The following is a 25,596-nucleotide window of genomic DNA, read 5'->3' on the forward strand; positions in this document are numbered from 1 at the left end:
GTAGCTGTGGGAGTCGGTCGGTTTATAATAAATGTCCGTGTTGATTCGGTCGCCCGGGATAGAAATGGAAAGGTCTAGGAAGGGGAGGGAGGAGTCTGAGACGGTCCAGGTGAATTTGAGGTCGGGGTGGAAGGTGTTGGTAAAGTGGATGAACTGTTCAACCTCCTCGTGGGAGCACGAGGCAGCGCCGATACAGTCATCGATGTAGCGGAGGAAAAGGTGGGAGGTGGGGGAAAATTGCAAATGTTGGTGTTCCCATTTATCTGTTGACTTTCTTCTTCTAGATGGCAGTGGTCATATGTTTTGAAGTCCTTCAAGGTAACCTCAGCTAACCTTTCGAAGGAACTTTGGTGATTTGTTTTCACATTTCACATTTGATACACATCGTTGTACCTTTCATGCCCACCTGAGGAAGCACACAGTATCTTGTTTTATTATCTACTCCAGAAGCCAACACCTCTATCAGCTTAGCACTCCCTCCATATTGTACCTAAGCATTAACCTTGATTTTTGCACTCACATCCCAGAATGGGATTTGAACCCACAAGGTCCTAATTCAGAAAAGAGTCTGCTACTAATTGAGCCACTTTGGGAACTTAAAAAAGATGTTCCATCAGGATCAGCTATTGGAAGAATACATAGATCAGTACAAGCTGCAAATTGATGTATCGTGAAAGCATAGATGTTAACTTTAACCCAAGGCAGGTTTTGGCAAGCAGCAGAGACTGCCAACAGAGAAATGAACTCACCAGTTAAATTGAGGTGCTAGTTATTAAAACTCCTGAAGCTCTGACATGTTGCCAGTCCATCACCTACCTCAAACACTTGGTAAGTGATCACTGGTCTTTGATCAAGAGAGGAGACTGATAATTAAGGAAAGCTCACTGGAAAACAAGTAGGTCACGATCAGCTAGTTACAACAAGAGCTGCAAGGATATGCCTCCTATCTCTGGAGGCTGAGACTTTAATAGAATCCTGATTAAATCTTGAGTTCCCATGTGGTGAGTATCTCTTTTTCCTGCAAAACTGACTGGTTAAAGTCGTCAGCATTTGCAGGACTCTGACTTAAAAACAGATATATTATTCCTTTGTTTTTAATTTCTTATCCACTAGTTTCCATGAAGAGGTTAGGTTTAAAGCTGAGTTTATTTAAAAAAACTAAAAACCCTGTAAATTGAACTTTGCTGAGGCTCTGTCTATGTATGTGCTGGATACTAGAACTTAAAGTATAATAGAACCTCTTGTTTCAAACTTTCAAATTTGATCATTTAAGAGAGTATCTTCAAGTTGCTGAATGTCGGCTGGTTAGATTGCAACGAAAGTATTATGTTCAGGTCATTACATTTTAGAAGGGAATTTTGTGTTCTTGATAGGTTTTTGCAAGTTACTGTTCTCAGAATGGTTCCTGGAATGAGGAATTTCAGCTACAACTTTATGTTGGAGAATTTGTGTTTCTTTTCTACTTTGAAGCAAAAAAAGACTGAGGGGGGAGTTTTGAGAGACACGTCAGGACTTAAGCACAGAAATCTAAGCCAACACTGCAAAGTTATGCAGGCTCAGCTACCTGCTCTGATGCATATAAAACACCCCATGGCATTAATCATCAAGAAGAGCAGAGGAGTTATCTGCAGTGCCTTGGCAAACATTTATCCTGCAACCCAACATAACAAAAATAGAATATCAAATTATTGTCTCGTAGCTGTTTGTGGAAGTTTCCAATGCAAGTTGGCACTTTGAGATTTTCAGTGGGTATGATAAGTGCTTTCTAAATGCAATTGTTTATTTTTTCTCCTTTTAAAATGTGATGATAGGTTTAGATCAACAAATGATGTTCCTTTGCAAATTACACAAGGACAAGGGGACATAGATTTAAAGCCTTGGAAATGTCATGCATGAGGCATGTGTGGAAGATTTTTTTAACATAATGAGCAGTAATGGCTTGGAATTCACTGCCTTTGAGTTGGAGGTAAAAAAAATGATCAATGATTTCAAAAGGAAATTGGATAGGTTCTTGAGGGAAATAAACATACAGGGCTACTGAAAGAAAACAGGGGAATAGGACTGACCTGCTTGCTTTTCAGCAAGTCATTTTGGACTCAAAAGGACAAATAACTTCTTTATGTATCAAAAAGACCTAATGAATCACAAGCCTGTCAGTTGACTGACATGAGAGTATTGGAAGAATGGGGTAAGCCGCATTTACCTGCTGAAGGAGCTCAAATCCAGATACAGAAAGTCCACAAGAACTCAATAAATCCAGCTGGAGAACAGAAGGTTTGCTGGACATATTGTTCCATTCTTCTGTTTGATAAAGAGACTCCAAGCAATTGAGATGCCAAGTTATAATAGATGACTGAACAGATGGATGGCTAGTTTTCAAAATGCTCATTTGAAAGAAAGTACAGCTGGGAAATAATTTCAAATGTAGTTCATCCAGAACAGACAGCATCATTTTCTCATATTTCATCTTAATATGATCTCTAAAATATTATTTGGCAAGCAATTTTAATGTATGCTTACTAATATCATGTGAAACAGTGTGATTAGGTATAAAATTTTCTATGAAGTTCTTTCATGAATCTAAACAATCCTTACCCTGCAAATAGCTCTGAGCACTGTACAGTTGCTTCAGTGATTCTGCTTGAAAAATAACATCAGGCACTTGGTGAGATACAAATCCCATTCTGACAGAATAAGGTGCATGGCTCAACTTACAATTTTTGCACCCATTGATAAATGATTATTATGTACAACACCCATTATTGCAGGGTTAAATGAGTCCAATATTGCCTTATAAACCTTAACCTTGACAATTTGGAAGGTTATGCAAAAAATGCTGGATAAAAGACGTGCTGGAGGAGATGAATGTAAGTATAAGCACAGGAATAGAACAATGGATCTAAGTTGTCTATTTCTCTTCTTTACAAAACAAAATGTGTTGCTACAATTCAAAAAGTTCCATTACTTTTGTTCAAGGGCAACAAATAATGAGGAATTAACTCTGACTTTGTTCGTGATGCCAATATCCTCATCATTGGCTACAAAACAGAAAGAGGTCAACTGACCATCATGCCTTCACTGACTGGTCAAATGAGCTATTTGCTGAGTTTAATTTCCCCCATCTTCTCTCTGTGCCCTTTGCAGTTCGAAAAATGCATTTGTTTGCCTGGCTTTGCACATTCATGTGATCGTTACTCTTGCTGTAACTTGTTTTGATTTTAACTTGTGGCTGCCATGAAACATAAATGGAAATAAATGATTTTCAAAAGAGTGGAGCTGAGATGGTGAATCTTTAGATCTATAATAGAGCCAATGTAAAGAAAATTACAAGGAAGAATTAAAAGCATAGTCCGCGTCTTTGAAGTGCTAGATAAGTTGCTGTGCATTTTTCACTCTCTGCTGCCATTGGTATGAAAGGCAATATGAGACAGGACTGAAATGTGTTCCAGAGGCAAAACTAGGAAATAGCTATGTATTTAAATTTTAAAAATTGATCAAAAAAGAGATAGAATGCTACTAACAGCATTGGGTAAAGATGACGTTGTACATGACGTTGTATTGTGCATCTCACTGATGCGGAGATGCCAAGACAGGAGAGATTTTGAAGTTTTCAAAGACATATTTTGTACTCCATGCTTATAATTGATATGTATTCAACATTAGAGCTCAAGGGAGAGGAGAACCATTGATCAGTAAGGAATGGCAGTGATACATCTCTTTGAATCCTGTGAGTTTGGAGACTGGAAAATGATCTAATCAGAAATAAGATTGTGTTAGGCATGGGAGATCCCACCATGAGAGCATATTAATAAGAGAAGAGAGGAGGTTTTGATTATGCGGGGAGAGATCCCAGGCCAAACAAGTACAAAGAGCTTGAAAAAACACAAACTATTCACAGAAGGGGCAGTTGAAAGATGAAAGCCAGAGGGCAGCATGTAAAGATTATGGAGGATATCATGGAAAAGAAATAGTGCTCAATCTATCAGAAGCTGAATCAATTTGTACACAATCGTTTAGCTGGAAGAAAGAAATGTGAGCCAAAAGGAAGGCTACTAGAGAGATGTTAGCCAATGATTCTGAGGAATCAAATCACACTATACCACAGGTTAACATGATTCAGTCTTAAGTTAACAAACATTTTGTCACTATTAGAATAACAACTGCAGAATGAAGGCATTAAGTGAGCATGAAGAAGATAGTGATGTTTTTTGTCACATCGTGAGTAAACAAAGTGGCTTGAGATGGCACCCCAAAAATGAAGAGTTTAGATGTAAGATTGAGGTTAGCTGATGGAACAATATTCATAGAACATAGAACAGTACAGCATAGTACAGACCCTTCAGCCCTAATGTTGTGCCGGACTTTTATTCTACTCTAAGAGTAGATTAATCTACATGCCCTTCATTGTACTATCTTCCATGTGCCTATCCAAGTCCTGAATGTCCTGAATGTATCTGACTCTAGTACCATTGATGGCAGTGCATTCCACTGACCCACCACTCTGTGTAAAGAACCTCCCTCTAACATCACCCCTAAAGCTTCCTCCAAACACCTTATAATTATGCCCCCTCGTGATAGACATTTTGGCCCTGGGAAAAAGTCTCTGGCTATCCACTCTATCTATGTCTCTCATCATCTTGTCTCCCTCTATCAAATCACACCTCATCCATCTTCACCCCAATGAGAAAAGCCCTAGCTCCTTCAACCTTTCTTCATAAAACATGCCCTCTAGGGAGGATGCAAAGTCCATGGCCAAAGCTGCAGCAATCTCTTCCCTTGCTTCACATAGTAACTGTGGGTATATCCTGTCTGTCTCAGGGGATTTATCTATCCTTATGTTTTTCAAAATGTTCAGCAATCCTCCCTCTTAACATCAACCTGTTTGAGCGTATGGGTCTGTTTCACACAGTCCTCAGCAGCATTGAGTTTCTCCACTATCTCTGATCGGCCCTACCCTCACTCTAGCCATCCTCTTGTTCCTCACATTAGTGTGGAATGCATGAGAGTTTTCCTTAATCCTACCCACGAAAGCATTTTCATGCCTCCATCTAGTTCTCCTGAGTCCCTTCTTCAGTTCCTTCCTGGCTATCTTGTAACCCTCTAAAGCCCTGTCTGATCCTTGCCTCCTCAACTTTAAGTAAGCTTCCTTCTTCCTTGACTAGATGTTCCACATCCCTTGTCACCCAAGGTTCTTTCAACCTACCATCCTTTCCTTGTCTCACTGGGACAAACCAACAGTACCAGCAAGTGCTTCCTAAACAACCGCCACATTTCTTTCGTGCATTTCCCTGAGAACATCTGTTCCCAAGATGCCCCACTTCTTGCCTAAATCCCCTTCTCCCAATTAAATACTTTCCCATACCGTCTGCTCCTATCTCTGTCCATGATTATAGTAAAGGTCAGGGATGTGTGATCACTGTCACTGAAATGCTCTCCCACAGAGGGATCTGACACGTGGCATGGTTCGTTGCCAAGCATCAAATCCAATATGGCCTCCCCTCTAGTTGGCCTATCTACATATTGAGTCAGGAGCCCTTCCTGGACATACCTGACAAAACTGCTCCATCCAAACTGCTTGAACTAAGAAGGTTCCGATCAATATTAGGGAAGTAAAAGTCGCCCATGGCAACAACCCTGTTACTTCGGCACCTTTCCGAAATCTGCCTCCCAATCTGTTCCTCCATGTCTCTGTATCTATTGGGGAGTCTGTACAAAACTCCCAATAAAGTGGCTGCTCCTTTCCTGTTTCTGACTTACACCCAGACTGACTCAGTAGACAAGTCCTCCTTAACAACCTCCCTTTCTGCAGCTGTGATACTATCCCTGATTAGCAATGCCACTCCCCCACCTCTTTTGCTTTCCCCCCTGTTTCTTTTGAAACATTTAAACCCTGGAACATTTGACAACCATTCCTTCCCCTGTGATATCCAAGTTTCATTCCAAGAACACAAACAAAAGCTGAGCACTCAATTGCAATGGGAAGAATAAATAGCTGGAATTCTGGAAAGTGGAAATACATTCCACTTATCTCAGCTGAAGCAAGTGTAAACCTTGGACTCCTAAACCCAAACTTGCCAGAAGAAATTTGCAGTATTTTATAGTTCACTAAGCAATTGATTATCAAACAGAAACTAGGAAATTTATCAAAACTAAAAAATAGCTTTTACAGTCCTTGGACATCTTCCTGGTGAATGTCATCTTGAGATAGATGAGACTGTGAGACCAATTTAACATCTGGCAAGCAGAGTTCCCATTGCCCTCAAGTTCATCCTGAAAAATCAGATAGAAGAATTGGAAAACAAGGGAGTAATTGAGAAAGTGGCAAATCTGACAGACTGGATGAGCAGCATGTAGCATTGAAAAAAACCTGGAAGAGCATTCATAGACCAAAAGGACTTCAATAAAGCTTTGAATCGATCTCATTCTCTGATGCCAACCAATGAAGAAATTTTGCTACAAACTGCCAAGGCAAAGGAATTTTCTACCCTTGATGTAAAGCATGGCTACTGGCAAGTAAAATTGGATTTGAAACAAGTTTTCTAACTACGTTCCAGATATTACTGGAGTGATATGGATGGTTTTGCATGTTGTTTGGCATTTCGAATGCTCCAGATGAATATCAAGACAGATAGCGTGAAACAGTTAGTGATCTTTCTTGACTGGAACCAGTTGCAGATGATCTGCAGGTTCTTGGATGTGAAGACATAATGGGAGAAGCCATTACAGATTATAATCAGAACCTAGTCCATTTGCTAGAACACACCCATCAGATCAACCTGAAACTGTACAAAAAATTGCAATTGAAGATGCCTAAAGTCATGTACATAGGTCAGTTATTGATATGAAATACCTGAATCAAAACAAGTGAGAGCTATAATAGAGATTCAGCAACCAACGGATGTTAATGCAGTGCATTAGTTTCTGTAATGGAATGCAATTGACGTCTGATTGATCAGCAGCTTCTGGGATCCTATTGGGAATACTGGCAGGTCTTTTACAATGGAAGAACATGAGGACTGTAGATACTAGACATCAGTGTCGGAGAGTGTGGTGATGGAAAAGCACAGCCGGTCAGGCAGCATCCAAGGAGCAGGAGATCTCCTGATGTTCGAAACATCGATCCTCCTGCTCCTCAGATGTTGCCTGACTGGCAGTGCTATTCCAGCACCACACTCTTCGAGGTATTTTACAATGGAAGGGACATGAACCTCTTGCTACTTCTGCAGCCAGTGGGTGAGACCCCCCAAAAGAACGCTAATTTCCACACCCAATTTTAATTGTTTATTTCCAAACATATTACAAACATCTTAGATTTTATCCAAGGTGGCGGCAGCAGGGTAGTAGTATTTACGCCTACGTCCTGGGACCCGGGCTCACCCGCTTCAGTCTGCCTTTCTTTTTTCTCACACTTTCTTTTACTTTTGCTCTTTCATTTCTTTTATCTCTTCTCAGCAGTCTCAGTCCCGTTCCCAGAGCATTGGCAGTGGCGGGAGTGGTTCCATCCCAGGGTTGGTTCCTTTGCTGAAATGGCAATCCCAGAAAATGTAATGTAAACCAGAACAAGGCACCGGCTGCTTCAGCGTGGTGTGCCTAGCGTCAGGTTTGAGCTCAGTTCAGGACCCGGCGGCTTCAGCAACAGCTGTATTGCTAAGATCTGCCCAGCCGGGACTCACAGTGGCGACAAAGTCAATGTAGGCGAGATGGTGCTGAAGAATGGTGACATGATACCAGTGGTGGTGACACAGCTCCAGGACATGGCTTGGTCGGGTTACCAAAGGCCTGGGTACAAGAGGGTGGTGGCTGGGCCCAGGTGCGAGAGAGTGGAGGTATTGGCATGGCTGTGCCCGGGTACCAGAGAGGAAAGGCATTGACATGGTTGGGCCCAGGTACCAGAGAGCAGATGCAATGGTTTGGCTGGGACTGGGTACCAGATGGCGGAGGCATTGGTGTGTCTGGGCCCAGATATCTGAGGGCAGAGGCATTGGCATGGTTTGGCCTGGGTACCAGAGGGCGGAGGCTTTGGTGTGGCTGGGTCTGGGTACCAGACAGCAAAGACATTGGTGTGTCTGGGCTTGGGTACCATAGAGCAGAGGCATTTGCGTGGCTGGGCCTGGGTACCAGAGGACGGAGGCATTGTTATGGTTGGGCCCGAGTACCAGAAGGCAGAGGCATGGTTTGGCCTAGGTACCAGAGGGCAGAGGCATTGGCATGGTTGGGCCCAGGTACCAGAGAGCAGAGGCATTGGCATGCTTTGGCCCAGTATCAGACGACAGAGACATTGGCATGGTTGGGCCCGGGTACCAGAGGGCAGAGACATTGGCATGGTTGGGCCTAGATACCAAAGGGCAGAGGTATTGGCGTTTCAGCTTGGTGACATTTGGAACATGGCACACCCAAGTCTTTGCAGACTGAGGGGTGGACTTTGTGGCTTTGTTTTTCTGGAGGCGGGGGAGTGATCTGAATGTTTCTTTTCCTTTTGGCTGTTTCTTTTATTTCTGTTTCTGTTTTAAATCCTCGCTTTTGTATACTATGATAGTACCAGAGAATGGTGACTTTGTACACCTTTCGTCATTGTGCTGTATTCCTACACTCGAATACACGTGGCAGGAAAAAGAAAATCTAAATCTAACCTACCATGAGCTTTTAATATGTCTGGTTTGTTTTATTTAAGCATTTTTGATTTCTGAATCAACATTCCTCTTTCAGCAAGCAACACAAAAATGATCATTTTGCATTTAGTCATTCATCTCACTGATGCTCTTGGGAAAGTAGCTGCCAACTTGTTAAAAAAAAAGCCAAGTTTAGCTGCCCAACAGCATTGAAGTCCTACAGGAATGTTCCAGTTTCTCACTCATATATCATACTGGAAATGCTGCAAATTTCAAAGCCAACAACATCACTTCATTTCAGGATTTTGCAGTGTATTTAGAATGTTCAAAAACATTTATAAGAATTGAACATTATTCAGTGCCAGATGAATATAACTCTTTCTTTCAAATAAAATGCTGACCTTTAGGGAACCATCTTTTAATGCTCAAATTCAAATTGATATATCAGTCCAAGAAAAGCTTGAATATTTTAAAAATAAATATTATTTCGTTTTATTAGTTATATTAGCTACACACTTTTCAAATCAAGATATAACATGAACTGGAAAATCTAATTCCTAACATACAGTCATCATTATGGTTTAGGTCATTGCTTAACCTGATGAATCAGGTATGAAGGGAAAAATTCTTTTGAAGTTTAAATGTTGTGGTGGGCAAGTCCTATGGTTCTCTTATCATAATACATGCAAGCAAAACATTGCACAAGGTACTTTTTCTGGAGAGTGAACCGGATTTTAACCTTCCAGGATTAAAAGGTTGAGCATCAGATTTAAACTAACAGTTAGATGCCACTGTAGATAGTGACTGTGATGGCCACATCTCCATCATGAAATATATCCATAAAAAGCCTCCTGCTTCTTGCTTCTCTCCATTCTTACTTTTCTTTTTGTTCCCTTCCACAGGCAACAGCAATGCTCAGGAATCTTCATATTGGAAGAGTACACACTCTGTGTCTCTTAGCATCAGTACCTCCTCTAAGGAACCCTGCATAACCTCAAAAAATGTACCTTCAGGGGTTACACCTGAACCATCCACCATCACATTGTTACTACTCCATTTAGAATAGAGTTGGGTCATGATCTGTTAAGCATATCACTGACACGTGCCTGCAGCTGGTGAAGGAAGACATACCCCAGGTTTCTGACACTCGGAGGACTGCCAGAACCTCGGGTCTCCTGCTCAGCCTCATGCAGATGTGTAGATGTACTCAGCCATTAGTGAAATGATCAACCTGCAGAGACAGGCAGGGGAACACCAGATAGGTGTGCCAACTTGATACCTTGGAAAGAAAGATGGAGGACATTAACCATGTTCTCATGGTTGTAGTGGCTTTGACATGGGAGCACTTGGCTGCCTCCATGGAAAGAATGATGTCTGCCACAGAAACCTACTTCGAGCATAATTCTCAATAGCTGCCAAATATATGCATTCATATCTACAATCTATCACTCTGGCCATGGGTGTCCAGTATCAATAGCAAGGCGTGAGATATCAACCACACTCTAGGTGTCCCTTCCTTTCAAAGAAAGAGGCACGAGCAGCTGGTACACAGAGAGAGAAGGAATGACAGACTGGCATCCAAAAGCTTCTTGTCAAGACAAATCAGAAATGCCAGACCCTCCTCTCTCTGCTGCCTGTCACTCCAATGCCTCTCGCAGTTTAAAGTTAAAAATCACACAACACTGGGTTATCGTCCGACGAGTTTATTTGGAAGCATGAGCTTTCGGAGTGAAGGAGCTGGGCAACTAGGTTGAAGGTCCTGGGGAATGACCACTAATGTCTTTGAAGTAAGCAGGGTGTATCACACAGCAGGTTCTCTCTATCCAGCTGCGGAACTCAGGTTTGTACATGGGACAGGGAGAAACATACAAACTAAAGGAACACATTAGTATTAAGTTACACTATTCTAACATGTGGCTATATTCTTATTGATCCAATAGGACCAGGTTAAGTGGAACAATGTGAATTGTGTGAAACATCTTCAACCAGCTAAAAGATGTACTACATTGCAATTGGAAATCATTGGTTCCTTTCGCATAATCACCAAAGAATGCAGATAGTCTCATCCAAAGTCAGACATTGTAGTCACAATGCTACAGATTAATTTGGAGGTAATAAGGCAAAAGATAGAATGTAATGGAGATGCTGGGGCTTTGGGATGTCCAAATTGTTCAACCGGCAAACATATCTCATGTGAGAGATGATGGAACAAGTGATGCATGCTCATGTTTGTGAATGCATCGAATGCGTTGCCAGCTGTGGTGGTGGAAGCAGAGTCATTGGGGAAATTTAAGCAACTGCTGGACATACACATGGATAGCAGTGAGTTGAGGGGTGTGTAGGTTAAGTCACTATATTTTACATTAGGATTAAATCTCGGCACAACATTGTGGGCCAAAGGGCCTGTTCTGTGCTGTACTTTTCTATGTTCTATGTTCTTTATTTCAGGAAGGAATAGTGAATTGAATTGAATTAAATTGAATTGAATTCAAATTGAATTTGATTTGAATTTATTATCACGTGTACCGAGGCACAGTGAAAAGCTTTGTCTTGTGAGCAATATAGGCAGATCACAGGGTTAAATAGCATAGATAGCAAATAATAGGTAAGCAGCAGCAAAAACAAAAACACAGGTACTGGCGCATGTTCAGAGTTTGTGAGTACATTCAGTATTCTAACAACATTAGGGTAGAAACTGTTACGTGTGTCTTGCATGTGTTCAGGCTTCTATACCTTCCTCCCAATGGTAGAGGCCGAAGAAAAACTTTGCCAGAGTGGGATGGATCTTTGAGAGCGCTGGCGGCCTTTCATTGACAGCGGGCCTGGTAGTTGGATTCTATAGATGGGAGGTTGGCCTTTGTCATTGTCTGGGCTGAGGCCACAACTCTCTGTAACTGTCTCTGATCTTGAATGGTACAATTGCCATACTAGGTAGTGATATATCCAGACAGAATGCTCTCGATGGTGCACCTATAAAAGTTGGCAAGGGTATTCGCTGTCATGCCAAAATTTTCTCAGCTGCCTGAAGAAGAAGAGACATTGTTGGGCCTTTGAAATGACTGCGTCCCATGAAGAGTCCAAGAAAGCTTGCTGTGGATGACCACTCCTAGGAACTTGACACTCTCCATTCGTTCCACCTCTGTGCTGTTGATGTGTAGGGGGGCATGAGTAACATCTACCGAAAGTCAGTAATGAGTTCCTTGGCTTTGCTAGCATTGAGAGGTAGGTTGTTTTCAGTGCATCATTTTTCCAGGTCTTCCACCTCCTGTCTGTAGTCTATTTCGTCACCATCTGAGATTCAACCGACTATGGTGGTGTCATCAGTGAACTTGTAAATGGCATTAGTCTGGTAATTGGTGACACAGTCATGGGTATACAGTGAGTACAGTAGGGGGCTGAGTACGCACCCCTGGGGGAGCTCCAGTGTTGAGTGTTAGTGAGGATGAAATATTGTCCCCAGTCTTCACTGATTGTGGACTGTGGATCAGGAAACTGAGGATCCAGGTGAAGAAAGTGAGGCTTTGTCCGAGATCCCTAAGTTCAGTCTTGAGGGGATAATAATATTGAAGGCTGAACGGTAGTTAATGAGTAGGATTCTTACGTAACTGTTCTTGGAGTTCTTGATGTTCCAGGGAGGAGTAAAGGGCAAGTGATATGGCATCTGTCTCAATGCCAGAAAAACTAAGGAATGCATTAGTGACTTTCGGCGGGATGTTATTCGTGCCGCCCCTACATATGAACAGCACATGTGGAATGAGTGCAGAGTATCAAGATTCTGAGAGTGGTCATCCACAACAGAGAGTGGTGAACTTGGCCCAGACAATCACAAAGGCCAACCTCCCATCTATAGAATCCATCTACCAGGCCCGCTGTCAAGGAAAGGAAACCAGCATTCTCAAAGATCCGTGCTACTCTGGCAATGATTTTCTATAACATCGGAGAGAAGGTTCAGAAGCTTGAACACATGCAAGACGCACGTAACAGTTTCTACCCTACTGTTGGTAGAATACTGAATGTACTCACAAACTCTTAACATTCGCCTGTACCTGTGTTTTTATTTTTGCTGCTGTTTACCTATTATCTGCCTGTATTGCTCGCAAAACAAAGCTTTTCACTGTGTCTCAGTAAACATGACAATAAATCTAATTCAAATTCAATTCACTATTTCTTCCTGAAATATGAGAATGCATCACTTGTTCCATCATCTCTCACATGAGATATGTTTGACGGTTGAACAATTTGGACATCCCAAAGCCCCAGCATCTCCATTACATTTTATCTTTTGCCTTATTACCTCCAAATTAATCTGTAGCATTGTGACTACAAATGTCTGACTTTGGATGAGACTATCTGCATTCTTTGGTGATTATGCGAAAGGAACCAATGATTTCCAATTGCAATGTAGTACATCTTTTAGCTGGTTGAAGATGTTTCACACAATTCACATTGTTCCACTTAACCTGGTCCTATTGGATCAATAAGAATATAGCCACATGTTAGAATAGTGTAACTTAATACTAATGTGTTCCTTTAGTTTGTATGTTTCTCCCTGTCCCATGTACAAACCTGAGTTCCGCAGCTGGATAGAGAGAACCTGCTGTGTGATACACCCTGCTTACTTCAAAGACATTAGTGGTCATTCCCCAGGACCTTCAACCTAGTTGCCCAGCTCCTTCACTCCGAAAGCTCATGCTTCCAAATAAACTCGTCGGACGATAACTCAGTGTTGTGTGATTTTTAACTTTGAACTGCGAGAGGCATTGGAGTGACGTTTGCCGGTTGAACAATTTGGACATCCCAAAGCCCCAGCATCTCCATTACATTCTATCTTTTGCCTTATTACCTCCAAATTAATCTGTAGCATTGTGACTACAATGTCTGACTTTGGATGAGACTATCTGCAGTCTTTGGTGATTATGCGAAAGGAACCAATGATTTCCAATTGCAATGTAGTACATCTTTTAGCTGGTTGAAGATGTTTCACACAATTCACATTGTTCCACTTAACCTGGTCCTATTGGATCAATAAGAATATAGCCACATGTTAGAATAGTGTAACTTAATACTAATGTGTTCCTTTAGTTTGTATGTTTCTCCCTGTCCCATGTACAAACCTGAGTTCCGCAGCTGGGTAGAGAGAACCTGCTGTGTGATACACCCTGCTTACTTCAAAGACATTAGTGGTCATTCCCCAGGACCTTCAACCTAGTTGCCCAGCTCCTTCACTCCGAAAGCTCATGCTTCCAAATAAACTCGTCGGACGATAACTCAGTGTTGTGTGATTTTTAACTTTGAACTGCGAGAGGCATTGGAGTGACAGGCAGCAGAGAGAGGAGGGTCTGGCATTTCTGAACTGTCTTGACAAGAAGCTTTTGGATGCCAGTCTGTCATTCCTTCTCTCTCTGTGTACCAGCTGCTTGTGCCTCTCTCTTTGAAAGGAAGGGATATCTAGAGTGTGGTTGATATCTCATGCCTTGCTATTGATACTGGACACCCATGGCTAGAATGATAGATTGTAGATATGAATGCATATATTTGGCAGTCATTGAGAATTATGCTCGAAGTAGGTTTCTGTGGCAGACATCATTCTTTCTATGAAGGCAGTCAAGTGTTCTTATGTCAAACCCACTATCGCCGTGAGAACATGGTTAATGTCCTCCATCTTTCTTTCCAAGGTATCAAGTTGGCACACCTATCTGGTGTTCCCCTGCCTGTCTCTGCAGGTTGATCATTTCACTAATGGCTGAGTACATCTACACATCTGCATGAGGCTGAGCAGGATGTTTGACCTGTGTCTGGGATTCTGACAAAAACCTTGCAACATTTAAGGCTATGAAATGACCAGTCATCAACTCTCATGTTTTGTTTCCTCTTTGCAGTGTAAGTGCTGTCAGAGAGGATGCTCAGTCATAGCAAGGGTACAGTGATGCTTTGATTAGATAGTGATGGAGAAAGGCTGACAAGGAGCATTCCCAGAATGAGTGGTAATTTGGTAATCTTCATGGAGAAATGTACTCCCTGAGCTGACTCATACATGGCTCAAAGTCCATTTAGCACAAACACCCAAGAATGCAGTGCAATAGAAGTGTTCACAGTATCATGGCATCATAAGGACTGCACTAGCCTTGTAGAGGGTCTCACATAGAGTCATAGAGTCATAGAGATGTACAGCATGGAAACAGACGCTTCGGTCTAACTCGTCCATGCCGACCAGATATCCCAACCCAATCTAGTCCCACCTGCCGGCAAACAGCCCATATCACTCCAAACCCTTCCTATTCATATAACCATCCAAATGTCTCTTAAATGTTGCGACTGTACTGGCCTCCACCACTTCCTCTGGCAGCTCATTCCATACACATGCCACTCTCTGTGTGAAAAGGTTGCCCCGTAGGTCTCTTTTATATCTTTCCCCTCTCACTCTAAACCTATGCCCTCTCGTTCTGGACTCCCCAACCCCAGGGAAAAGACTATGCCTATTTACATTATCCATGTCCCTCATAATTTTGTAAACCTCTATAAGGTCAACCCTCAGCCTACGACGCTCTAGGGAAAACAGCCCTAGCCTGTTCAGCTTCTCCCTGTAGCTCAAATCCTCCAACCCTGGCAACATCCTTGGTAATCTTTTCTGAACCCTTTCAAGTTTCACAACATCTTTCCGATAGGAAGGAGACCACAATTGCATGCAATATTTCAACAGTGGCCTAACGAATGTCCTGTACAGCCGCAACATGACCTCCCAACTCCTGTACTCAGTACTCTGACCAATAAAGGAAAGCATATCAAACACCTTCTTCACTATCCTATCCACCTGTGACTCCACTTTCAAGGAGTTATGAACCTGCACTCCAAGGTCTCTTTGTTCAGCAACACTCCCTAGGAACTTAACATGAAGTGTTTAAGTCCTGCTAAGATTTGCTTTCCCAAAATGCAGCACTTTGCATTTATCTGAATTAAACTCCATCTGCCATTTCTCAGCCCATTGGCCCATCTGGTCAAGTTCCTGTTGTAACATGAGGTAACTCTCTTCGCTGTCCACTACACCTCCAATTTTGGTGTCATCTGCAAACTTACTAACTGTACCTTTTATGCTCACATTCAAATCATTATATAAATGACAAAAAGTAGAGGACCCAGCACCGATCTTTGTGTCACTCCACTGGTCACAGGCCTCCAGTCTGAAAAACAACCCTCCACCACCACCCTCTGTCTTCTACCTTTGAGCCAGTTCTGTATCCAAATGGCTAGTTCTCCCTGTATTCCATGAGATCTAACCTTGCTAATCAGTCTTCCATGGGGAATCTTGTCGAACGCCTTACTGAAGTCCATATAGGTCACATCTACAGCTCTGCCCTCATCAATCTTCTTTGTTACTTTTTTAAAAAATTCAATCAAGTTTGTGAGACATGATTTCTTGCAATACAAAGCCATGTTGACTATCCCTAATCAGTCCTTACCTTTTCAAATACATGTATATTTGTTCCAAGAAAAGTTGTTCACTCCCACTGTTTTGGAGATGTTATTTTCCACGTCAAAAGTTACAATTGAGAGAGCAAGTGTTGCTTTAGCTAGCCCAATAATAGCCAGCCTGATGACCTGAGGCTGATATGTTGTCATGGCCTAGTTGTTTACATGGAGGGTACATGGAGCCACGGTTGCAGCATTTGGATCTAAAGTGAAGTGAAGCTAGTAAAACCATGAACTCATCTTAAGACCGAAGATCCAACCCCACAGGTGAGGTTTTACGGGCGAGTATCAGAATCATCACATTTCTGGAGGGGGAGAATTAAACAGTGAAATGAAAATTAATACAATAAGTTGTATTAATGATGCAAGTAAGTTTCTTGCCCCCGGACGGTGAGAGTGTGATCTTACTACTTAAGGAGAGAGATGTTATTTGTGACAATTGAACTCAGTTGATGAGAATCTGTCTTTTGGACTCTTGCCCAATTATACTATTGCTCACGCCATTATTCTCATTGGTAATTTTTTGTTGAACTCTCCCTGCATATTTGTTTTTACATTGGCCCCTGCTTTGTGTTTAGATTTGCAGTTCACGTTATAGGGATAGTTTTAATCATCAGATCATATAAAATGTGTGCAGTCAGTGCAATTGGTAGCTTATTCACATTCAGTTGAAGTAAATGTTCAGAGGGAGGCAATTTGAGCTGTTTATTTGCAACATCACACAAAATAAAAATTACCCTGTGCCTCTATTGCACTTTAATGTTCTTTGACACATTGCCAGCATTGATTTTCTTTTTCCCCACAAGCTGCACATTACCATTTCAAGTGTGAATAGAAAGTAAACAGTTAACATAGACCAACTATGAAAGCATAAATCTGTCTTTCACTCAACTAATGGAATTGTATAAGGAACAATTTTCTAACTTTGTGCTTATAGTGGAAAGCCATTTATTTAAGCAGCCAGAATATCATGCCCAAATTTTAAACAAGAGTGAACAGCAGGTGAAAATGCCCACTGGCAGTGGGTAGTCAGAAAATTACCCTGGTGCTAGCTGTTTTTCAAAAGGTTGCTTTTGCAAAGCCTGCAATTGATTCTTCAAATCATTGATTTTGAATTTTTTTAAAAAGATGTGTCAACTAAAAGGCACTTGCTCAAATTAACTAGGGCTTAAAAACAAAAGATTAGACAAAAACATTAAGTGAGTCAATTAATAACATCATAATCTATCTAAAATGAGGTAAGCAAAAGCAGAGAATTTTTATTGAAAACTCGATTCAGGAAAGATTAACAGATGGTTTAATTTTGATCACTTCCACTTATAGCCAAAACGATTGACGTTTGCTGGAATAAATTAGTATTTTAACATTTTTCTTGGTGAGAGTAAGACTGAAAGTATTCGTGGAAACCTATGTCAATGAGACACAAGTGCTGTTGCTAATGACGGTGGTCTGACTTCAATGCCATGCAGCCAGGATTGTCCAAGGATAAAGATCTGTAACATTTCTGTAACGTAGTGAGATAGTGTTGTACATGATTACGTAACAGTGAGATCAGCAATCATGTTGTCTGACAAGAGAGAAAAAAAATGTCTGTACCAAAGTAAGCTACACTTTCTCTGGCAAAATAGAATCTATTATTGTATAAATCAACGAATTGTGCAGAAGCCGATTGGAGTTAGACCACAGTCACCCTTAGGTAAACAAGGAAATGTTTAAATACTATGCAAAAGGGGAACCAAAATACAAACCAATATTTGCAACATAAGTTGATGGCAATGACCACCTCCAATAAAAATTTAAGCAACAAACATGGAGTAAACCTAATATATGGTCAACTGAAGGCAGCCATTATTGATCTGTGTTTATTTACACTTACCCAGGTAAGACAACAACATAACATGCTGAGATCCTGAAACATACTGCTCTTTCTTTTGTTATTAAATGATAAAATGTCAATAAAATTATATGGATACAGATCAGGTTGGGCCTGAGAATTCATTACGGCACCTCCTAACTCCCCAAAGCCTGTCCAACAGGCCAAATTTCATGGCCATAACTCAGGAGTGTGACAGAATAGGCTCTATTGGAACAGATGGGCACAGTTTGAACAGTCAAGAAACTTGACACCATCTGGGACAAAAGACCCTGTTCAATGGCACCCCAATTGATCAAGTTAAACTGGTGTTCCCATCCAATCAGTAGAGTGGCACTGCAATGTACACCAAATCCACAATGTACTGCAATGTCTCACCAAGACTCACACCAGGGCACTTCCCAACCTTATGGTCGTCACCATCTAGCAGGCCAAGACCATTGAGCTTGTTGGAGCATCAACACTTACTAAATCATACTATCCACACCTTTAATTTTATTTATTTATTTATTTTTCACCGAAGAACAGTGAAAAGCTTTGTTTACGAGCAGTACAGGTAGGTCACGGTAACCAAGGACATACAGATCACAAGGTGAAAAAGAAACTGAAAATAGAGACATACACATTACGGTGCACAGGGCGTGCACTGGGCAAGATCAATATTAACAAGATCAGCATTATTTGAAGTTAGAAAGTCCATTCAACCATCTAATAATGGCAAGGAAGAAGTTCTTCTTGGACCTGTTGGTGCATGTATTCAGGTTTCTGTACCTTCTGCCTGATGGAAGGGGTTGTAGGAGACGATTACCGGAGTATGATGTTGGCATCGTTTTGGTGGCAACGAGCTGTGTAAATAGAGTCCATGGATGAGAGGTTGGTCTGGACTGTGCACACCACCCTCTGTAGTTTCCTACGGTCCTGGGCATAATAGTTGTCGTGTCAGGTCATAATGCACCTAGACAGGATGCTTTCAACGGTGCATCTGTCAAAGTTGGTGAGGGTCCTAATGGAAATGCAAACTTTTCTGAGCTGCCTGAGGAAGAACAGGGGTTGTTGTGCCTTCTTGACCATCCCATCTATGCGGGACGTCCAGGACAGTTTGTTGGTTATCATCACTCTTAGCAGCTTGACGCACTCCACCTTTTCAAACTCAGCTCCGTTGATATAGATGGGGACATGCGTTCCTCCCTTCTTTCTGAAGTCAATGATCAGTTCTTGATGATGTTAAAAGAGAGATTGTTCTCACTGCAACACATCACCAAGCTATCCCCCTTTCTGTGCTCTCACTCGTTAGGTACCCGTCCTGTCAAGTTGGTATCATTGGCAAACTTATAGATGGCGTTTATTCAGAATTTGGCAACACAGGCATGGATGTACAGGGAGTAGAGTAAGGAGCTGAGGATGCATCCTTGGGGGGACTGCAGTGTTGAATGTTATTGTAGAGGAGGTGCAGTTACCTATATTCACTGATTGCGGTCTGTGGGTCAGAAAGCTGAGGATCCCATTATAGAGACCAGAGTCCAGATCAAGGTCACGGAGTTCTGTGATCAGTCTGGATGGGATAAAAATGTTGAAGGCAGACTGCAGTTGATGAGCAGGGGCCTGGCATAGGTGTCCTTCATATCCAGATATTGCTAGATAATTGGCATCTTCTGTGGATTGGTTACGCCGTGAGGCAAATTGTTGGGGATTGGGAAGGCTGGGAGACTGGAGTTGATGTGGGCCAGACCAGACTCTCAAAGCACTTCATGATTATTGAGGTCAGAGCCACTGGGCAGTAATCATTAAGGCATGTTGCATTCGCATTCTTTGGTACAGTGATGATGGTGGTCTTAATGAAGCATGAAGGGTTGGAGGAGAGAGAGGTTGAAGATGTCGGTGAATATCTCTGCCAGTTGGACAGCACAGGACCTAAGTGCTTGTCTGGGGACTCCATCTGGGCTGGTTGCTTTCTTTGGGCTGACTCCCAGTAACACCAATCTGACATCTGCTACGGTGACAGTGGGCACAGGTGCATCTGTGCTTGTCGGGGCAGGTGGCACCTAGCATGGTATAAAGCTAACAATCTCTCCCTCAACATCAGCAAACTGAAAGAGCTTGAAATTGACTTCAAGAAGCAAAGAGCGGGGTATGTTCCTGTCTACTTCAATGGAGCTAAGGTGGAGATGGTCGAGACCGTCAAGTTCCCAGGAGTGATGATCACCAACAATCTGTCGTGATCCATCCACATTGATACGATGGTCAGGAATGCACAATACTGTCTCTATGTCCTCACAGAGCAAAGGAAATCAGAACGTCCATAAAGACTCGTACCACTTTTTTTAGATGCATCATAGATTGCATTCTATCCAGATGCATCACAGCATGCATGCCAACTGCACTGCCCGGGACCATAAGAAACTACAGAGTCCAGTCCATCATGCAAGCCAACCTTCTGTCCATTGATTCCATCTACACTTCTCAGTTCCTCAGGAAGACAGCCAACAACATCAAAGAACTCCTCCGCAAAACCCCATTTATAATCTCTTCCAACCTTTTCCATTGGGTAGGATATGCAAAAGCTTGTGCACACACACACCAACAGATGCAAGAACAGCTTCTCCCCTGCTGTTATTAGACTGCTGAATGTATGTCTAAAATTTTAAACTTAATGTTGAGTTGTTGTTTCTGCACCTTCTCTGCAGCCATAACATTATATTCTTTCCTCTGTTCTATTACCCTATGAACTTTGTATGTTATGATCTGCTTGTACTGCAAACAAAGCAAACATTTTCACTGTATCTAGTTACATGTGACAATAATAACCAATAATAATAAATAAGAAATAAATAAATTAAATCAGTTAAGTAGAGAAAGCCTTTATAGTTTAACCAGGGTCTGAGTGGTGAACCAGGGAGGTGACAGCTACTGGTATTATTACTGGACTGTTAATCCAGAGACCCAGGTAATGTTCTGGGGACCTGGGTTCAAATCCTGCTCCAGCAGATGGTGCAATTTGAATTCAATAGGAATCTGGAATTAAGAGTCTAATGATGACCATAAATCCATTGCTAATTGCGTACCAGGTACACTAATGTCCTTTAGGGCAGGAATCTGCCATCCTTACCTGATCTGGCCTACACGTAACTTCAAATCCACAACAATGAGGTTGACTTGTAACTGCCCTCTGGGCAATTAGTGATGAGCATCAAATGCTGGCTGAGCCAGTGACACCCTCATCCCGTGATTGAAAAAACAAAAATTGCCAGAAGTGAGATAGTAGTTGTTCTGAACAGACTTCAAAGATATGTGCCAACATTATCTTTTTTAGGCTGGAATGGGCAGAATGCAGGACCCATGGCTAATATATTGTTATATTTTGTCTTCAGTGTCTTCTTTGCTTTCTTCCTGTGAGACCTTACTGCAACACCTGATGCACAATCTGGCTGGGAAAGGACAACAGATGGTGTAACCTAAAATGGCTGGTCAATGACTGGGAAGGAGAATGGCCAAGTGAAGTGAATCCAAACTACTGAAAGCAAATCTGAACTTGGTTCTGCTGTAAACTGTGCACAACAGACATTAAGGCAGTTGAGAGATATTAACACAATGGACGTGTTAAAAGGTTTATCTTGTTTTGTGAAGAACTAATATTTTTTGAAAACACGGCATTAAATCAATCAATGAAAAATAGATAAATGACAAAGAACAGTTAATGAGCCTCACAATGACCATGTAACTAGAAGGGACACATTTGAACATTTTGGATACTGAAGGAAGTGAAGATTTGCAGCCTTTCTTCAGCAACAACTGTACAGACCAATCATCCTGCAGACCAACCATTGCATAAAAACTATGAACTTGGAGTCAAGGGATCGAAGGAGGATCACCCATCGGATATTGTACCTGGCCAGCAATTTCCAGTTACAGGTAATATTTGACCTTTTCTTAGAATTGTTTAAGTGACAAGTCAGGGACTTCCATCATCATCGCCAAGAGGCTAGCATTTAGTGTACTCGAGTGAAGTGTGGATTGAAAGTGAAGTTTTTTATATGTACTAAATCGATTTAACTGTCTGATGAGAGAATCCAAATTGAATAAAATAGAATTGCTTTAAACTCCTGTGTGACAGAACGGGCACCAAGTGGACTAGCAGCATTTCAATTAGGCCCAATGGTTATAATCATCATGGTATAGTGCCGGTGTCTGTGAAATCGACTTGCTAGAATCCCACTCCCAATTCAAATCATTGTTTTAGCTACTTTCTGAAAAATTTTCCTTGAAACCTCACTTTTGTGTCGTAACACACATTGATAAAAATGGACATGAATGTCATATAATTTGCATTGTATTTAAGTAACATGAAATGTATTATTTATAAAGAGTTGATGGGATTGGTTTCACACACCAGTACTTTCTAATCACTACTTTAATTGATTTTTGAAAAATCTTTAATTATCACTCTGACCAGTAATAAAACTGTCAGGACAATGTGGAAAACAATTAATGCAAATGTCTACTCTATCAGCAACAGTAACCAGGATCAACTCTTAGATGATAACTTTCTTGCTCCACAGTGCAAATTGTGCCTACTGATACAGATATCTCCCTGAAGTGCCAAGGGAATGGTGTATTCAGTGTGTCATTTTATATAGAAATAAAGACAGTACAATGAAGCTTGTCAGTGCTTGAGGATAGTGCTGAAAGGATGTCTTGCATGACTGCACTTGTTGTACAACTTCCTCCCCATAGTCCCCAAACCTGAGAAGTGCTCTGTAGGAATCTCTAATGATCCATGGAATGAAAAGAGGCATCTTACAGAAAACTGCACATGTGTGAAATAAAGCAACTTGGCACCCTGTGTTATCAAACTAGCACTTAAGCTTGTGAATGTATTGTATAAGCTGAGGATCCTTCAGGACAGATCAGTTGTCAAAGGGATGCAAAAGAATATAGATCACTTCTTGTACTGGAAGGCTTTTGAAATAAAATTGTCAAAGGTTAACATGGAAATATAAAAAAAATGCTTGAATATGTGCATAAAATGGCACCATATTAATTGTGCAAGTCATTGCAGTACACCAATACACAGTGTGTGATGAGATTATGCTTGTAAAATGCACACAAATAAATTGCAATCTCACCTCCAATATTGGAGGAATGCAACAGTTGAAAGCTATGCCTGCCCTTATGCAGATAAAGGTAAATGAATCATCAACCACATTGATACAAGCAGATGTTGTTTGACAGCTGAGAACTGATCAGTTCTTGTGGGGGTATGGCCTTATCAGAACAGGAACAATTTCTGATGGGATAGAAATATTTTGAAATTAAAGGGTGTGTAATTTCTGAAACGCATTTAAACAACATGGCTCAGTGGTTAGCACAGCGCCAGGGACCAGGTTCAATTCCACCCTCCAGCAACTGTCTATGTTGAGTTTGCACATTCTCCCTGTGGTGTTTGGGTTTCCTCCAGGTGCTCTAGTTTCTTCCCACAGTCCAAAGATGTGCAGTGTAGGTGGACTTGCCATGGTAAATTGACCATATTGTCCAGGGATGTGTAGGCTGGATGGATTAGCCATGGGAAATGTAAGGTTGCAGGAATGGGGTAAGGGGCTAGCTCTATGTGAGATCTTCTTCAGAGGGTCGATGTGGACCTGATGGGTGGAATGGTCTGCTTCCACACTGTAGGGATTCTATGATTCTGTGATAAAGTAAAAAAAAGCAGGAAAAATTCATATGGCTGTTTGAGTCTGTTCTGCCGTTCATGAGTTCCCACATGATGTGAGTGCGACCTTCAGGACACCTTACTCCCTTTCGCCTATGAGTTTTTGACTTTTCCACAGTACAACTAGCTTGTTTAAACTCATTTTGGGTATATATTCAGGGACTCAGCCTCCATAGTATTTTTTTAATACTTTTTTTTTTCTTGGATTGTGAGCAAGACAGGCACAGTCAGTGTTTGTAGACCACTTTCAGGTACTGAGCTGCCAGCATCCCAGCTTATTAAGTTCACTTCCCATCTTCAGGCCTGTCATTTATAGGCCCAGAAGGCTGAGCTCTGTTTTCTGGGAGTCCAGGAGGACTGTGGAGTTTTTAGGGTGGGAAGGTGAAGGGGGAAAGGAGCACCTGCAAGGAGCTGCGGAGAGTGTTGAGGGCTCCTCGATGTTAAAAAGAAACTGACAATGGAGGTAATTTCACCCCATTCCTCCACCTCCACCATCTCCAGCCTGAGGTCGCAGCTGGGACATTGAGGATGCCACCGCCTACCCTCACCGTCAACCCATCCACGACCCAGCTTTCAAAAGCCTCTGGGAAATGGCCCTTGTGGCCTTCAACTCATTAGTTAAGAGTCTCAGTTGGAGCAAAGACAGCCTTAGGATTCCATGTAAAGTTGACCAGAGATCTGGGTGGAATCATCCTTCATGAGGTCCACTACCTTCTGATTATAAGCCTGCCTGTGAGGGAAAGTAAAATCCTGACCTAAGCTGTTGCAGTGAAGCTAGTGACTATTTCACATTGTATTTAGGCATACATTAGTTAAATAGGTCAATGTGTAGTAAACATTTCAGTCTTAATAAGACCGAATTTCAGTCTATAAATGTGATTGATATTTTTGTACACTTTAAGAGATGCATTAGCTAATCAATAAATTGCATATTCAGATTGCTGACTGAGCTGAGCTAGGATTTCGTCCTTCAACACTGCTAACTCCTTCAAGGCTGGTTGGTCAATCAGATTGCTCCTAATTACACAATGGAATGTCAGTGTATTTGCCTGACAATCTTACTGAGTAAATGATATTACACAAACCATTTTTCAAAAGTGTCAGAAATTTTCATTTCTAATTCTTTGAGACTGTCTGTATTTTGTTGGTAACTGAAAACTGTAGCTGACTGTCATCTGAAAACATCATTTCTCATTTTGATCAATAGCAGCAAGAAAGCAACCTCACTATTTGAATTCAAACGTCATGGATTTCTTAGAATTTCAGCAAAGGCTGTACCTAAAAACAACAGAGTTTTCTTCAAATGACATGTGGTGACAACTTGGTGAAGTTTCACAAGGATTTTCCTAGTTTACTTTATGTGCAGTTACATTGGTACAGGCATCATTGCTAAACTTGCGTAAGACAAGCTACCCTTAAATCTGTGTACATATTTTTTAAACAGAGCTCAGAATAATACAGATATGACATCTGTTTCTCTCTCCACAGATGCTGCCAAACCTGCTGAGTTTCTGGCACTTCCTGTTCTTACTTAAGGCAGAAAATCTACTTGGTTTTCTCAACTCAAATAATGGTATCCAGCAATGTTATTATTCTGACTATGCGAGCAACGCAAAGTAAGGACATGGCAGAAAATAAAAATACACAACTTCCCCATTCTGACATCAAAGTACCCCTAGAGGGCACCAGAGCAGCTGACCAAATTCCTAAATATTAATCCTGTCGTAAAGGTGCTGATAGATCAAATCATCGGATGTTCTTCGCTGGCACCACATCATAACGCCTGATGATACCAGGCATTCCAGACTGTGGTTGAATCTAATGCTGTCACCGTTCCCTTTTCTGATTGGATCTACAGTGGCCGATTGGTCTAAAATGATCAAGGAAAACCATTAGATAGTCTAACAAGAAACTCTTATCTTAAACAAGATGCATTTTAT

Source organism: Chiloscyllium plagiosum, chromosome 1 (assembly GCF_004010195.1).
Source record: "Chiloscyllium plagiosum isolate BGI_BamShark_2017 chromosome 1, ASM401019v2, whole genome shotgun sequence".
Taxonomy (NCBI): domain Eukaryota; kingdom Metazoa; phylum Chordata; class Chondrichthyes; order Orectolobiformes; family Hemiscylliidae; genus Chiloscyllium; species Chiloscyllium plagiosum.